This window comes from Schistocerca piceifrons, chromosome 5, assembly GCF_021461385.2.
Source record: "Schistocerca piceifrons isolate TAMUIC-IGC-003096 chromosome 5, iqSchPice1.1, whole genome shotgun sequence".
NCBI classification, from domain to species: domain Eukaryota; kingdom Metazoa; phylum Arthropoda; class Insecta; order Orthoptera; family Acrididae; genus Schistocerca; species Schistocerca piceifrons.
Window position 1 is genome coordinate 305,388,503 of NC_060142.1, and position 17,117 is coordinate 305,405,619.

At 43.1% G+C, this 17,117-nt stretch overlaps 1 protein-coding gene across 2 annotated transcripts in view; it reads right to left on the reverse strand.

Annotated features, from left to right (window-relative positions):
* Window positions 1-17,117, reverse strand: part of LOC124798340 (lysosomal acid glucosylceramidase-like) — a 120,124-nt gene that overhangs the window by 90,831 nt on the left and 12,176 nt on the right. Inside the window, exon 1 of one of the 2 annotated variants that reach the window (XM_047261697.1) lies at window positions 12,120-12,138. The exons of the other annotated variant lie outside the window; for it this stretch is intronic. The gene's annotated coding sequence lies outside the window, so the exon portion shown is untranslated. Of the gene's footprint in view, window positions 1-12,119; window positions 12,139-17,117 lie in introns of those variants that run through there. 2 annotated transcript variants of the gene reach the window in all.

The following is a 17,117-nucleotide window of genomic DNA, read 5'->3' on the forward strand; positions in this document are numbered from 1 at the left end:
AGGACCCGAATATCAGTTTTACAGTTCGACCTGTTATCGTATTCCTGAATCTGAGCAGACGACAAAGCTTTTTACTGAGAATTTGCTTTCGATTCAGAATTCCCTAGCTACACAGTCAGCTGGGGCTTTCTACGCAAAATCAAAATCAGATGAGCAACATCAAAAACAGGAGAAATTTACAGCAGAGCGGAATAAGTCAAAGAAGAAAAAATCGTACATGACCGTATTGCAACAAAGCTGAATATGTTATCGCAAACTGCCGAAAGCGCATGGCTGCATCTACATCTACATCTACATTTATACTCCGCAAGCCACCCAACGGTGTGTGGCGGAGGGCACTTCACGTGCCACTGTCATTACCTCCCTTTCCTGTTCCAGTCGCGTATGGTTCGCGGGAAGAACGACTGTCTGAAAGCCTCCGTGCGCGCTCTAACCTCTCTAATTTTACATTCGTGATCTCCTCGGGAGGTATAAGTAGGGGGAAGCAATATATTCGATACCTCATCCAGGAACGCACCCTCTCGAAACCTGGCGAGCAAGTTACACCGCGATGCAGAGCGCCTCTCTTGCAGTCTGCCACTTGAGTTTGTTAAACATCTCCGTAACGCTATCACGGTTACCAAATAACCCTGTGACGAAACGCGCCGCTCTTCTTTGGATCTTCTCTATCTCCTCCGTCAACCCGATCTGGTACGGATCCCACACTGATGAACAATACTCAAGTATAGGTCGAACGAGTGTAAAGAGGAGAAGTAAATGCGACAGCTAAAAATAATTCGAGTTCCAATTTAAAAATGAGCAGTAAACCAAATACATTTCTAGCCGCTAGTTTGTTGTTTCATGTTAATTTTGATGGTACAGATTCTTGGATTTCTGACTGCCACGACACATCATAACTCACCAAATAACGGCAGGAACGTTTCCGATTCCACAATGTGTACAGCTGCAACGAAGTTAGTTTTGCACATGAGACTGGCTGTTGTTGTTGTTGTTGTTGTTGTTGTTGTGGTCTTCAGTCCTGAGACTGGTTTGATGCAGCTCTCCATGCTACTCTATCCTGTGCAAGCTTCTTCATCTCCCAGTACCTACTGCAACCTACATCCTTCTGAATCTGCTTAGTGTATTCATCTCTTGGTCTCCCTCTACGATTTTTTCCCTCCACGCTGCTCTCCAATACTAAATTGGTGATCCATTGATGTCTCAGAACATGTCCTACCAACCGATCCCTTCTTCTAGTCAAGTTGTGCCACAAACTTCTCTTCTCCCCAATCCTATTCAATACCTCCTCATTAGTTATGTGATCTACCCATCTAATCTTCAGCATTCTTCTGTAGCACCACATTTCGAAAGCTTCTATTCTCTTCTTGTCCAAACTATTTATCGTCCATGTTTCACTTCCATACATGGCCACACTCCATACAAATATTTTCAGAAATGACTTCCTGACATTTAAATCTATATTCGATATTAACAAATTTCTCTTCTTCAGAAACGCTTTCCTTGCCATTGTCAGTCTAGATTTTATATCCTCTCTACTTCGACCATCATCAGTTATTTTGTTCCCCAAATAGCAAAACTCGTTTACTACTTTAAGTGTCTCATTTCCTAATCTGATTCCCTCAGCATCACCCGACTTAATTCGACTACATTCCATTATCCTCGTTTTGCTTCTGTTGATGTTCATCTTGTATCCTCCGTTCAAGACACTATCCATTCCGTTCAACTGCTCTTCCAAGTCCTTTGCTGTCTCTGACAGAATTACAATGTCATGGGCAAACCTCAAAGTTTTTATTACTTCTCCATGGATTTTAATACCTACTCCGAATTTTTCTTTTGTTTCCTTCACTGCTTGCTCAATATAAAGATTGAATAACATCGGGGATAGGCTACAACCCTGTCTCACTCCCTTCCCAACCACTGCTTCCCTTTCATGCCCCTCGACTCTTATAACTGCCATCTGGTTTCTGTACAAAATGTAAATAGTCTTTCGCTCCCTGTATTTTACCGCTGACACCTTTAGAAATTGAAATAGAGTATTCTAGTCAACAACGTCAAACGCTTTCTCTAAGTCTACAATTGCTAGAAACGTAGGTTTACCTTCCTTAATATAGCTTCTAAGATAAGTCGTAGGGTCAGTATTGCCTCACGTGTTCCAATATTTCTACGGAATCCAAACTGATCTTCCCCGAGGTCGGCTTCTACTACACTCCTGGAAATGGAAAAAAGAACACATTGACACCGGTGTGTCAGACCCACCATACTTGCTGCGGACACTGCGAGAGGGCTGTACAAGCAATGATCACACGCACGGCACAGCGGACACACCAGGAACCGCGGTGTTGGCCGTCGAATGGCGCTAGCTGCGCAGCATTTGTGCACCGCCGCCGTCAGTGTCAGCCAGTTTGCCGTGGCATACGGAGCTCCATCGCAGTCTTTAACACTGGTAGCATGCCGCGACAGCGTGGACGTGAACCGTATGTGCAGTTGACGGACTTTGAGCGAGGGCGTATAGTGGGCATGCGGGAGGCCGGGTGGACGTACCGCCGAATTGCTCAACACGTGGGGCGTGAGGTCTCCACAGTACATCGATGTTGTCGCCAGTAGTCGGCGGAAGGTGCACGTGCCCGTCGACCTGGGACCGGACCGCAGCGACGCACGGATGCACGCCAAGACCGTAGGATCCTACGCAGTGCCGTAGGGGACCGCACCGCCACTTCCCAGCAAATTAGGGACACTGTTGCTCCTGGGGTATCGGCGAGGACCATTCGCAACCGTCTCCATGAAGCTGGGCTACGGTCCCGCACACCGTTAGGCCGTCTTCCGCTCACGCCCCAACATCGTGCAGCCCGCCTCCAGTGGTGTCGCGACAGGCGTGAATGGAGGGACGAATGGAGACGTGTCGTCTTCAGCGATGAGAGTCGCTTCTGCCTTGGTGCCAATGATGGTCGTATGCGTGTTTGGCGCCGTGCAGGTGAGCGCCACAATCAGGACTGCATACGACCGAGGCACACAGGGCCAACACCCGGCATCATGGTGTGGGGAGCGATCTCCTACACTGGCCGTACACCACTGGTGATCGTCGAGGGGACACTGAATAGTGCACGGTACATCCAAACCGTCATCGAATCCATCGTTCTACCATTCCTAGACCGGCAAGGGAACTTGCTGTTCCAACAGGACAATGCACGTCCGCATGTATCACGTGCCACCCAACGTGCTCTACAAGGTGTAAGTCAACTACCCTGGCCAGCAAGATCTCCGGATCTGTCCCCCATTGAGCATGTTTGGGACTGGATGAAGCGTCGTCTCACGCGGTCTGCACGTCCAGCACGAACGCTGGTCCAACTGAGGCGCCAGGTGGAAATGGCATGGCAAGCCGTTCCACAGGACTACATCCAGCATCTCTACGATCGTCTCCGTGGGAGAATAGCAGCCTGCATTGCTGCGAAAGGTGGATATACACTGTACTAGTGCCGACATTGTGCATGCTCTGTTGCCTGTGTCTATGTGCCTGTGGTTCTGTCAGTGTGATCATGTGATGTATCTGACCCCAGGAATGTGTCAATAAAGTTTCCCCTTCCTGGGACAATGAATTCACGGTGTTCTTATTTCAATTTCCAGGAGTGTAGTTTTTCCATTCGTCTGTAAAGAATTCGCGTTAGTATTTTGCAGCTGTAGCTTATTAAACTGATTGTTCGGTAATTTTCACATCTGTCAACAGCTGCTTTCTTTGGGATTGGAATTATTATATTCTTCTTGAAGTCTGAGGGTATTTCGCCTGTCTCGTACATCTTGGTCACCAGATGATAGAGTTTCATCAGGACTGGCTCTCCCAAATTCATACTGAAATATTCATAAACATAACGTGGCCGCCTGCTTTGCTTGAAAATGTCTGGTACATAGCGGACGTCAGACACCAACTTCTCTGTCCGTCAAGCTACACAGCTCGGATGTGATGTGACTTATGATAAGGAAGGTGTTATCATTCGGCGACATAGTGAAATTGTCGCAACAGGAATACGTGTTGGTTTAGTTTAGATTATGAACATGCGAATTTGTCCTCCGGCTTCACAAGTAATGTCTAACTCGGCAACTTCAGAAGACCAACTACGACGTTGGCATGTGAGAGTCTGTCACAAGGATAAACGTCACGTACGAGACGTGCTCTCTCGCTTAGGTATATTAGTTACGTGCCCTGATACAACATCGTTTTTTGATGGATGTTTTCTTGGCAAATCTCACCGCAAACGATGTAGCCATAGCAGATATCGTCCACAAATTGCTGGTGAGTTAATCAATGCAGACGTTAATGGACCCATATCTGTTGACTCTACAAATGGTTTTTGTTACTAAGTGATTTTCAAAGATGATTATTCTTGTTTCGTTCAGATATAGTTCATGCGATACCAATCTGCAGTGACTGTCAATTTGAAAGCTTTTTTGAAGGAGTGTGATGCTGTTGGTCATGAGGTAAAAATGTCACGTTCTGACTGTCGAGGAGAGTTTAATTGCAATATGATAGCTGCAATGCTACGAGTCCGTAGTACTGAGCTTCGTATTACGTGTCCACATATTCCTGAGCAAAATGGTGTTGCTGAACAATCAAATCGACATTTACTTGAATGAGTTGGCTCATTGGTAACATGTAGCAAGTTACCTAAATCATTTTGGGCTCATGCATGTGCACAGCCGTTTTTCTACTCAGTCGTACTGGGAAGTCAAGAGTTGAAAGTAAAACACCTTACGAACTGTGGACTGGCAAAGTGTTTGACAGTTTCAGCTATTTAGGCATTTTTGGATCAAAATGCTATGTATATTTGCCAAAGAAATTTCGTTCTAAGTTCCATGACAAAGCTATACACGGCCATTCTACTGTCTACGTGAATGACAAAGATGGTCACAAACTGTGAATTCCATCAAAACGACATGTGATGAAATCATACAACGTTGTTTTCAACCAGAAAAACTGTGAACAACTGGAAATTCGATTGAGTTGTAACTTAATTTCATACCTGAAGAAACGGGAGGGAAAAGTGAATCTACTGTTGATCAAATTGAGACTAGTGACCAAGAATATTCGAATGAGTTACCAAATCGACGTCTACATCGTTAGTGACTACGAATTAGGATACCAAGCTCACCATTCTCAAGAAGCAAATGCATTAGTTTGCCTGACAAAAGCAATCCATGAAGAGCTTGCTCCAACAAACTTCAACGAAGCTATGGAAAGTAGTAATTCCAATAAATGGTTTAATGCGATGAAAGAGGAAATGAAGGTATTTGAAGAAAATGATACCTGCGACTTGGTAGAGCTGCCTAGAGGTAAACGTATTATCGATAATCGATGGGTACTTCGTGTTAAATATAGACTTGATAAGTCGCCTAATCGATACGGCGCTCGCTTGGTTTTGAGACGTATGTTTCAATGCGCCGGACTTGCTTATGATGAAACTTCTAGCCCAGTTGCTCGTTATGACGCTATTCGTGCTGTAATAGCGACTGCACCAGAAGAAAATTTGGTAAACTCCGTCAGTTCGACGTCAGAACTGCGTTTTTGTATGGTGACTTGGATCCAGAAATATACATGACTCAACCAGAAGGTTTCGATGACGGCTCAGGTCGTGTTTGTCGTCTCAAGAAATCAATGTATGGACTTAAGCAATCACCTCATTGCTGGAATAATAAATTTCACTCATTCATGAAAAAAACTGCTTTACTAGATCTGCAGCAGATACTTGCATTTATATTCGACCGCAAAACACGAAACTTGCTAACTGCTGTTTATGTCGATGATGAACCTATCGCAAAGGGCAGCGAATTCATTTTTAGATATGTTAAAGTCAGAATCCAGAATAATAGTGGAATCTATAGACTCATTTTTACGGGTGCAAACAGAGCAACAAGAGCCTATCTTATTCATTTCACAGCGACCATACAACATTTTAACATGTCTGATTAGAAACCATTAAAAACTCCCTGTGATAATGAACAATTAGACAATGAATGCAGCAATATTCTTGACAGCAACGTTCCCTATTGTTCGTCTGTGGGATCATTAGTGCACCTGGCATGTTCTGCTCGTCCAGATGTCGCTTATGCTGTTTGAAAGTTGTTCGATCTAAGGCTACACCCATTTCCTCTGATTGGAACACTGTAAAAGGCATTTTCAGATATTTCGGAGGTATTTCAGATTTGGGTCTCTCCTATACTTTATCTGGCGGTAAACTTTGTACTTATGTTTATGTAGACTTCGCTGGCAACACTAAAACAAAACGATCAACAAATGGTTTTGTTACAATGATCGGCGACACGGCTGTGTCGTTGACATCTCAACTGCACAGTGCGGTGGTAATGCATTACCACCACGCTGTCAAAGATGTTACTTACTGTATGTTTCTACTTCAGTCTACACGTGTTACTTCTCTTCCAATGTTGTTTGCAAACATTTTAACTTCTTTGGTGATAATACTCAGTAAATGTCTGAATATGGCCTTGTAAGCCGAAAACCGATTAACAGTAAAAGTAATATTGTAGAAAAAAAGCAAACTGGAGCTTTTCATTTATTGATTAAAGTTTGTTAGCGTCTCCAAAGTTCAGAAGGAATCTCGGTGCCCAGTCGCTGATTGTGAATGACTTAGCCTAGTTGTTGCTCTGGAATCCTGGGTAACCCGGTGAAGCAATGCTGCCTTTGTTATGTCGTATTTACCCATAGCTGGGAGTCCGAATGATGTCACTGATGACATCAGCGTGCTCGCCTATACAGCTCAGTAGTGTGACGAACTTGAAAATGTAATCGAAAATTCTGTAGTTGTACTGAATACAATCGACGACAGGAACCGTATTGTTAGTTGTTTTGGGCAAAAGTGTGGTAGTCGAATAAAAGTTCCACAGAAATTTTGGCACGTATGTGGTGGCACGGGAAGTCCGGAAGCAACGGCGGACTACCTTCCCTGGTATAAATGCAGCTCGGAAGAAAATCCCAAGAGAGTGTTGTCGCATGGCCTACAGGCCGGGAGCTCCGCATGACGTCACGAACGGGTTCGGCAGAAATATTGTGATGATGATGGTTGGTTTGTGGGGCGCTCAACTGCGTGGTTATCAGCGCCCGTACAATTACCCAATCTTTGCTCAGTCCAATTTCGCCACTTTCCTGGATGATGATGAAATGATGAGGACAACACAAACACCCAGTCATCTCGAGGCAGGTGAAAATCCCTGACCCCGCCGGGAATCGAACCCGGGACCCCGTGCTCGGGAAGCGAGAACGCTACCGCGAGACCACGAGCGGCGGACTGGTAGAAATATTCCCGATGCGGCTGGCGTGATAAGCTCAGGTGACATGCCACTGTGTCTGTCGGTGACAGTCCGAAGAACAGTGTAGGAAAACGCGTTACACTAATTAATGAAGCCATCCAGAACGTCGGCAGTCACTACAAAATGGTTCTGAGCACTATGGGACTTAACATCTATGGTCATCAGTTCCCTAGAACTTAGAACTACTTAAACCTAACTAACCTAAGGACAGCACACAACACCCAGTCATCACGAGGCAGAGAAAATCCCTGACCCTGCCGGGAATCGAACCCGGGAACCAGGGCGCGGGAAGCGGGAACGCTACCGCACGACCACGAGCGGCGGACGCAGTCACTACACATTGTTTATGCAACACAGGTCACTGTCGCTACTAACAGCACGGCACAGAAAAGCGTCACTTTCGTGTTTCGCAGAAAACGTAGCTTGTTCGTGCTGATTTTTAGCATTAAAAGAAACACTAGGAATGTCACTATCTTACACTTGTAGTGCACCAGAACTGTATATGCGTGTTGGTATCACTGTTGTCGTGTAGGTGATGAGACGAAGTATGCTGAGCAATCTGTAGCAGGTTCTGACGTTCGTCGCCATTGTGGGGAGGAGCCTTCTAGAGATAGTCATAGTGAGTAATGTAGGCAGCAAGTGGAGATAATGTACGCTATATTTGTTGATACCACGGTACTGACAAGGGAACCTCCCCATCGCACCCCCCTCAGATTTAGTTATAAGTTGGCACAGTGGATAGGCCTTGAAAAACTGAACACAGATCGATCGAGAAAACAGGAAGAAGTTGTATGGAACTATGAAAAAATAAGCAAAATATACAAACTGGGTCGTCCATGTGCAATATAGGCAATATTAAGGGCAATGTGAGACGTGTAGAGTCGTGGTACCGTGGTTAGCGTGAACAGCTGCGGAACTGGAGGTCTTTGGTTCAAACCTTCCCTCGACTGAAAATTTTAACTTTTTATTTTCAGTTTATGTGACAAACCCTTATGTTTTCATCACTTTTTTTGGAGTGATTATTACATCCACAAGAAAACCTAAATCGGGCAAGGTAGAAGAATCTTTTTACCCATTCGCCAAGTGTACTAGTTAGGTGGGTCGACAACATATTCCTGTCATGTGACGCACATGCTGTCACCAGTGTCGTATAGAATATATCAGACGTGTTTTCCTGTGGAGGAATCGGTTGACCTATGACCTTGCGATCAAATGTTTTCGGTTCCCATTGGAGAGACACGTCCTTTCGTCAACTAATAGCACGGTTTTGCGGTGCTGTCGCAAAACACAGACACTAAACTTATTACAGTGAACAGAGACGTCAATGAACGAACGGACAGATCATAACTTTGCGAAATAAAGAAAGCAAAATTTTCAGCCGAGGTCAGATTCGAACTAAAGACCTCTCGTTCCGCAGCTGTTCACGCTAACCACGGGCCCACGGCGCTCCTCGGCTCGGATTGACCTTAATATTGCCTATCTTAGGCATGGACGACCCAGTGTGTATATTTTGCTTATTTTTTCATAGTTCCACACAACTTCTTCCTGTTTTCTCGATTGATCTGTGTTCAGTTTTTCAAGGCCTATCCACTGTGCCAACTTATAACTAAATCTGAGGGGGGTGCGATGGGGATATTCCCTTGTGAGCACAGCGCGTGTGCACACAACTACTGTTCAGGGTAAATTCCCAGTCAGAGATAGTGTTGTAGCGCAGTTATGCCCTACTAGCTAAAGAGTTTTCTAAGACAATTGACGGCTGAGTCACAGAAGCTCCATGATAAGTAATCATATACAACTGCTCGTTTGAAGAAAGATCCGGACCTAAAGACAGAAAAGTTGCGCAGGTCACTCCACCACTCAAAAAAGGAAATACGTGTAATCCGATAAATTACTTACCGCTATCACTGAAGACAGTTTGCAGTAGGATTTTGGGACATAGACTGAGTTTGAATGTCCTGAATTACATACAAGAAAACTATCTGTTGACACCGAGGATGGATTCAGAAAATATCCGCCTTATGAAACAAAACTATCTCTTTGTTTACACAAAGTAAAAAATGCTATCGACAGGTAACCTTAAACTGATTCCATATTTCTAGTTTTCTAGAAGGTTTTTGACACCGGTCATCACAAGTGGGTCTAATCAAATTGCTTGCCTATGATATTACGTCACAGTTGCGCGCTGGATTCGTGATTTCCTGTCAGGAAGGTCACTGATGGACAGTCATCGAGTAAAACAGCCCGCCCCGACTGCTGTGTGGTCAGCGTGACGGATTGACGTCCTAGGGGCCCGGGTTCGATTCCCGGCTGGGTAGGGGATTTTCTCCGCTCAGGAAATGGGTGTTGTGCTGTCTTCATCATCATTTCATCCCCATCAGGCGCGCAGGTCGCCCAATGTGGCGTCGAATGTAATGACACCTGCACCAAGCCGGCCGGACCAAGGGGCCTCCCGGCTATTGATGCCAAACGCTAATTTCCATTTGTCCATAGAATAAAACAGAAGTGATATGGCTTTCCCCAACGAACTGTTATAGGCCCTCTGCTGTGCGTAATCTATGTAAATGATTTAGGTGACAATCTGAGCAGCTCTCTTTTTGACTGTTTCAAAAAAATGGTTCAAATGGCTCTGAGCACTATGGGACTTAACTACTGTTGTCATCAGTCCCCTAGAACTTAGAACTACTTAAACCTAACTAACCTAAGGACATCACACACATCCATGCCCGAGGCTGGATTCGAACCTGCGACCGTAGCAGTTTTGACTGTTTGCAGATGATGCTGCCGTTTACCGTCTTGTAAAGTCATCAGAAGATAAAAAACAATTGCAAAATGGTTTAGCAAGATATCTGATAGCGTGAAAATTGGCAAATGACTTTAAATAATGAAAGTGTGAAGTCATCCACATGAGCGCTAAAAGGAATACTTTAAACTTGGGTTACACGAAAAATTGCACAGATCCGAAGGCTGTCAGTTTAACTAAATACCTAGCGATTACAATTACGAACAAATCAAACTAAAACGATCACATTCAAAACGCTGTGGGGAAGGCAACCAAAGACTGGGTTTTATTGGCAGATACATGGAAGATGCAACATACCTACTAAAGTGACAGCTTATGCTACATTTGTCCGTTCTCTTCTGGAATAATGCTCTCTGATTGAGATCCTTATCAAACAGGATTGACGGAAAATATCTATAAAGTTAAAAAAAGGGCAGCTAGTTTTGTATTATCGCGAAGCAGGGGAGGGAATGTTACAGATGTGATATACGGGCTGCGATGGCGCTCATTAACACAAACGCGTTTTTCGTTGTGGCGAGATCTATTCACGAACTTTCAATCGCCAACTTTATCCTCCGAATGCGAAAATATTTTCCTGTCGCCCAGCTGCATCTGAAGAAATGATCATCGTAAAAAAAAATAGAAATGAGAGTTCGCACGGAAATATTTAAGTGTTCATTTTCACCCAACGCAAAGTTCTAGACTGGAAGGTAGAGAGATTGTCCGTAGGTGGTTCGATGAACCATCTGTGAGGCACTTAAAGTGTGAACTGCAAAGCGGTCACGTAGACGTAGGTACATGTACATGTAGATCTAAAATCATTTTTCTTATGATTCAGTTTAGGAAGTTATCGAGTTATTCACAAAAAAACATTTTTATTCATATAAATACGAACGCATTACGGGTTTCACTGAAGATTAAAAATCTGAAACAAAAAAAAATTGTAATGATTGATTCATTCCTCTTGGATAGCTGCAAGTGTAACTATAAAAAAATACGACAATAATTCCCTTCAAATTGGAGACATAGGAAATAAAATAAATCGCACATTCATCTGCGATGCTTTTTATAGCACTCTCTATGCTTACAAACTTTCACTTTAATGGGTTTATTGCATTATTTTTATGCTCTTGTTATTTTAACTTGGCTAGCATAAAGTAGAACAAAATGCGTTCCATTATTTGGATAAAGTGCAACACAGGCCCAGCGTTCAACAACATATATGTAGGAAGCCACGACCCCCCCCCCCCCTCCTACAAAAAAAAGACCTGCAAATGGCCTACCGATATGACTTTTAACAGCCTCGGATTGAACCAGGAAGTCCTCGTCTCCAGGTTATTGAGTTTCAAAAATGGTTCAAATGGCTCTGAGCACTATGGGACTCAACTGCTGTGGTCATCAGTCCCCTAGAACTTAGAACTACTTAAACCTAACTAACCTAAGGACATCACACACATCCATGCCCAAGGCAGGATTCGAACCTGCGACCGTAGCAGCAGCGCAGCTCCGGACTGGAGCGCCTAGAACCGCACGGCCACCGCGGCCGGCTATTGAGTTTCAAATAGGACGAAAAATGATCTTAAATTTTGCGTTATTTTCCGAACACAACAATCTATCAGGGTGTAACTCAAGAACTTTATCGGGTTTCAGTGAACTACGACTCATTTTGAAGCTGAAATGTCCATTGTTGATGGAAATGTACAATAATAACATAACAATAAATGATAGAATTTTTAAAAACCTTTTAGTCATATATTAAGCATAAACAATATTTTCATGAAGACTAAACTTACTCACGCTTGAGTCTCTATTCAGTACACATTGATTTCAGTTTGAAACTTAATGGAGCCCGTTGTCTGAGACACAACAAAAAATAAAAATAAAAAAATAATAAGAATAATAAAAAATAAATAAATAGTAAATACTTAAGTTCATGCTGTACTTAGGTTGCAATTGGCTGCTGCGAATTCAAAGAGCACGCGATCGACAAAGGCCTCGTCTTTATGTTGCCACTGTTTCTATTTACCTTCTGTTTTTTCCTAAGCTCTCCATTGAAAAATCATAAAAGAGATAATTAATATCTTTTTAAAATCAAATGCTGAACAATACGGTATATTTTTTATTCTATTTCCAACTGGGTTTTTCAGAAAAAATATAAAATATGATGAAAAGTACATAAAATTTTACTTCTAAAAATACTTCATAAACACCACCTCAAACTATATATTATTACCTTCATTCTTAATTTTACTTTGAATACACTGGTGTTCAGAATTAAAGCGACCGACCGCTATTTTCCCGTCTGTGTCTAATTCGCGATAAAATCATACAAATTGTCAGCCAAATGTCGGTACGATCGTGCTCTGCACGAAAGATGGCATTCCGGTCAACGGCAACCATGCGAACGATGACGTCAGGGCACCTATGAAACGAGGTAGTGTTTGCCGGATAGCCCCACATCCACAATCGCTGTGTACACAGTCACAGACGGCAGCATGGCACAGATAAGATGCCTACCAGACACTCTGTGATGGATGGCCATGGAAAGAAAGAAAGCGGGACAATCGCAAACTGATGTGGCCGATGGCTTAATGTGAATCGTTCTGTTGATTCTCGAATGTGACGACAGTTTATAGAGACCGCAACTGTATCCCGAAGTCCAAGTGTGCAGGTCCGACCAAGTGTGACTTCAGAAGCTTGGATCAGTACTTGGCTGTAAGGGCACGACAGTACCGCCTTAGTACAGCATGGCAACTGGCATGTGAGCTCGCAGCATCCACTGGACGTGTTGTATCGAGGCAAACGGTGTGCAGAAGGCTTCGGCAGAGTAGCCTTTATTGTTGGAGATCCGCTGTATGTCTGCCTCTGACGTGTCTTCACAGAAGGGAACGTGTAGAGTGAAGTCATCAACATGCCATTTGGGCGGTAGAACAGTCAGCCAAAGTTGTTTTCACAGATGAACCCCGATTTTGTCTGGAAAGTGATTTTCGATGGATTCGCTTCTGGAGGAAACGTAGAACTAGATTTCGGGCCCCAAACGTTGTGGAAAGAGACGGATATCGAGGAGGATCCCTAATGATGTGCACAGGAATTATGTTTAAAACTCGAAACCCATTCGATGAAATTGCACGGGTGAATTGGCAAGGTTAAACTGTGGTCAGGTATCGTGACGATTTTGGGACCTGATTTGCGGTTGTTGCGAGGTGCTGTGGACCCAGACTTCGTATTGATGGACGATGATGCTCGACCTCATAAAGCACAGGTGATTGATGTTTTCTTGGAGAAGGTCACACTCGGCGTGGCCTGCTCGCTCTCATGATTTGAATCCCATAGAGCGTGTCTGGGATGCGCTAGGGAGACGGCTTGCATCACGTCAGCATCCATCAACCAGCTCTGCAGGAAGAATGGGCGTTAATGCCTCAACATAAAACTGATGACATCATTCACAGCATGATCCGCCATTATAAGGCCTGTACTGCTGCCAGAGATGGCCATACACCATACTGAGCACATTAACCAGTTGTCGGAATGTGTGTGCAAACCTGTTAAGTTGAAAAAAAAAAACGAAGTACATACCTTACTATCACCCTTTTATATTGTTTTGTGGCAAAACAAGCGCAACCTTGCAGAATTTCAGTTTGTTCCTTTAGTTTTGGACACCATAGTAGTGTCTGAGTTAAAGGTCTTAGAATCGGGTGATATTATCAAATTACCGTAACTTTGACCCTTAACAAGACAGGTAAGAACTTGTCTATCACAGCTGCAAGTTTGGTAAAGATTTTAACTTAACGTCTGCTTTAGATGACCGAAAACACCACAAAGATGCAACGTTTCCTGCTGCCGGGAGCTCCCATATCAACTGGATTGCATGTAGCGCTGGGTTGCACACCTTGGAGTTTAAGGAGAACCCACTTTCTGGTGAAAACAACTTTTCGACCTTGAAATTTCACATTTCTTTCACCTCTGCCTTCTCAACTGACGCTTTGGTGTTCACGGGTGTATAGATCTACGTATGTACAGTTAGCTACACGGAAAGGTATAGATACTTCTTGGTATCGACAGAGTCGCTGTTAAGACGCAAGCGGCGCCAAGCTGTGAGGGGCGCCCCTGGCAAAGCGCAAAATTTGTGTACGGGGTATATCATAGAACGTACTGAAAACTGGCAAGGGTAGAGGTAATGATGATAGGGCGGAGAAGGGACGCCAAATGTGTCCTTATATGAGAAAATGTTATCGAACCGACCTTCGGTATCCAGTACTTTGATCTCGATACTCGTACTTTTTTCCTCGATACTATCCAACTGAATAGTTTTACTCATATTGGTACTTTATAGCAGGTATCGTATTGAATGATCCTAGTAATTATTTACTACATTTTTATTATTTTCCCAAACGTTTGGACGTATGACTCAGTTTCTACATTTTGAACAACTGAACGCGCGGCGTGCATGCGAGCGAAAAACACATGCGATGCTTCGCCAACTTTTGCAACGTTTCATTCGCAGTTCGTTCACCTAGTATTCCGTTTTTCTACTGTTGTTTAAACTAATTTGACCCCAAGAACTTCTGAATCATCAGACAGAATGGAGCCTACCAAAAGAGAAATTTGGTAGCATTTTGATAAACTGGGTAATAATGAAGTGAAGTGCAAAAAGTGGTTCAAACTTTGAAGTCTTCGGGTAACACCTCGAACGCGAAAAAGCATTTAAGAAAATAACCCACCGCAAAACCAAGGTAAAATGATTTACTTAACAAAATAAAGACGAGAGTGATTGCTCGTCACAAATTTGTTAGTCTAAATTATTAATATTCTAAAAAAATAATTATCTGTTATAAAATTTATACCAGTGCTTGATTTAACACTTGTATTATTGTATTTAAAATTATGAGGATCGACTTTCTGTCTTCACTACTGACAATTATTTTCAAAACAGAGATGAACAGATCTGAACTGAAGGAATCTACTCAGATTTTATCTTATTACACGCTGAGGTGACAAAAGTTATGGGATCTCTCTTACTATTGTGTCGGACCTCCTTTTGCCTGGCGCAGTGCAGAAACTCTACGTGGCGCGAACTCAACAAGTCGTTGGAAGCCCCCTGCAGAAATATTCAGTCATGTTTCCTCGATGCTCTCCCTAATTGCAAAAGGTTTGCATGTGAAGGATTCTGTGCCAGAACTGACCTTTCCATTATGTCCCAAAAATGTTCCATGGAATTTATGTCGGTCGGTCTGGTTGGCCAAACCACTAGCCCGAATTGTTCAGGGGGCCCTACAAGAGGGCCCAATCCGTTCCATGTATACACAGCCCACACCATTATGGAGCCAACAGCACCTTGCACAGTGCCGTGTTGACAAGTGCCGGCCGGGGTTGCCGAGCGGTTCTAGGCGCTACAGTCTGGAACCGCGCGACCGCTACGGTCGCTGGTTCGAATCCTGCCTCGGGCATGGATGTGTGTGATGTCCTTAGGTTAGTTATTTTTAAGTAGTTCTAAGTTCCAGGGGAGTGATGACCTCAGAAGTTAAGTCCCATAGTGCTCAGACCATTTGAACCATTTTTTGTTGACAAGTTGGGTCCATGTCTTCGTGGGGCTTGCCTCACACTCGAACCCTATCAGCTCTTACCAACTGAAATCGGGACTCATCGGCCCAGACCAAAGTTTTCCAGTCGTCTACGGACCAACCGGTATGTTTACGAGCCCAGGAGAGGCGTTGCAGGCGATGTGCTATTAGCAAAGGCACTCGCCTTGTTCGTCTGCTGCCATAGCTCATTAAGGGAACCACACCCTGCCCATCCATATAACCCATGTTAATTTATGCTAGTATTTAACCCACTTCTGAAAAAAACTATTTGATGTAGGACCTTAATATTTTTACTGTATGTTACATGATGCTAATATAGTCAACTGCACTAAAATCTACTTTATCCATTTTATAGTTTTTAAGAAAAACTTTTTAAATTCATTAACAAAAAATTTTAAGTCTTTTCTGCAGAAAATATTTTTTGTGAACTTCCTAATGGGGGAATATTAATGAAAGTAGTACCAGAGGCGGTTTTTTATGTTATGCAGTGTAAGACGTGTATATTCCTATTGTCTATTGTCAAATCACAATTTATGAAAGATGTTTACATTTTATTAATAGGATTAAGTAGGAATAATTAATATTTGTCATGTTGGAAATAATTGTGGTAGCAGGGAATATCTGCACCAAAGTATTGTTGATATAACTTTAAATAGGGCGGGAGAAACCGCGTACGGATACATTTTAAGAAAAGAGCGGGAAAGACCGCGCATTGATACATTTTGTAATGGTAGCAGGGATTGTCTGCACCAGAAAGCATTGCTGGCAGGAGAGACCGCACTTTAGCGTTCGTAGGATGTCAGTAGTAAGCGAGAAGTGAAGCGAGTCGGTAGCAGGTCTGAAGCGATAGGTTGAGAGGAGCGGTGTGCCTGCCAGCCACTAGCTATGATTTACAAGAGATTATAAACGGATGTACAGAGACATCAGCTAACTATTATGAAAAGAGGAACTAATATTATTGAATTAATTTTTTGAGAAACTCAAGACTACTGAAGGTATGTTTGCGCATTGCTAGCTGTAAGATTATTGTAAAAAGTAAGTCCCATTTGAACGTTTGTAAAATCATTTCATTCATAATATAATTAACTTTTGCCAGCAGTATTGCATTTCTAATTATAATCCATCCCAAAAACCATCAACTTAAAACTTTGCAAAATTTTATTGTTGTCAAGAAAAAGTTTAACTATGAATTACGTAACTTCAGTCAAATTAATTAAAGAATAACGTCAGCTTTGCTATTAAAGAATAACGTCAGCTTTGCTATTAAAGAATAACGTCAGCTTTGGTAATAAATACAGCGACTTATTATGAAAGCCCACTAGCAGCTAATAGAGCATAGTAAAACAGAGTAAGTATATTGCTGTCGCAGTTCGATGTAGCAGTCAGATGGCGATCCAGTAACAGTAAAAAAGGTAACGAACAGTTTTGGGTTATTGAGGGCC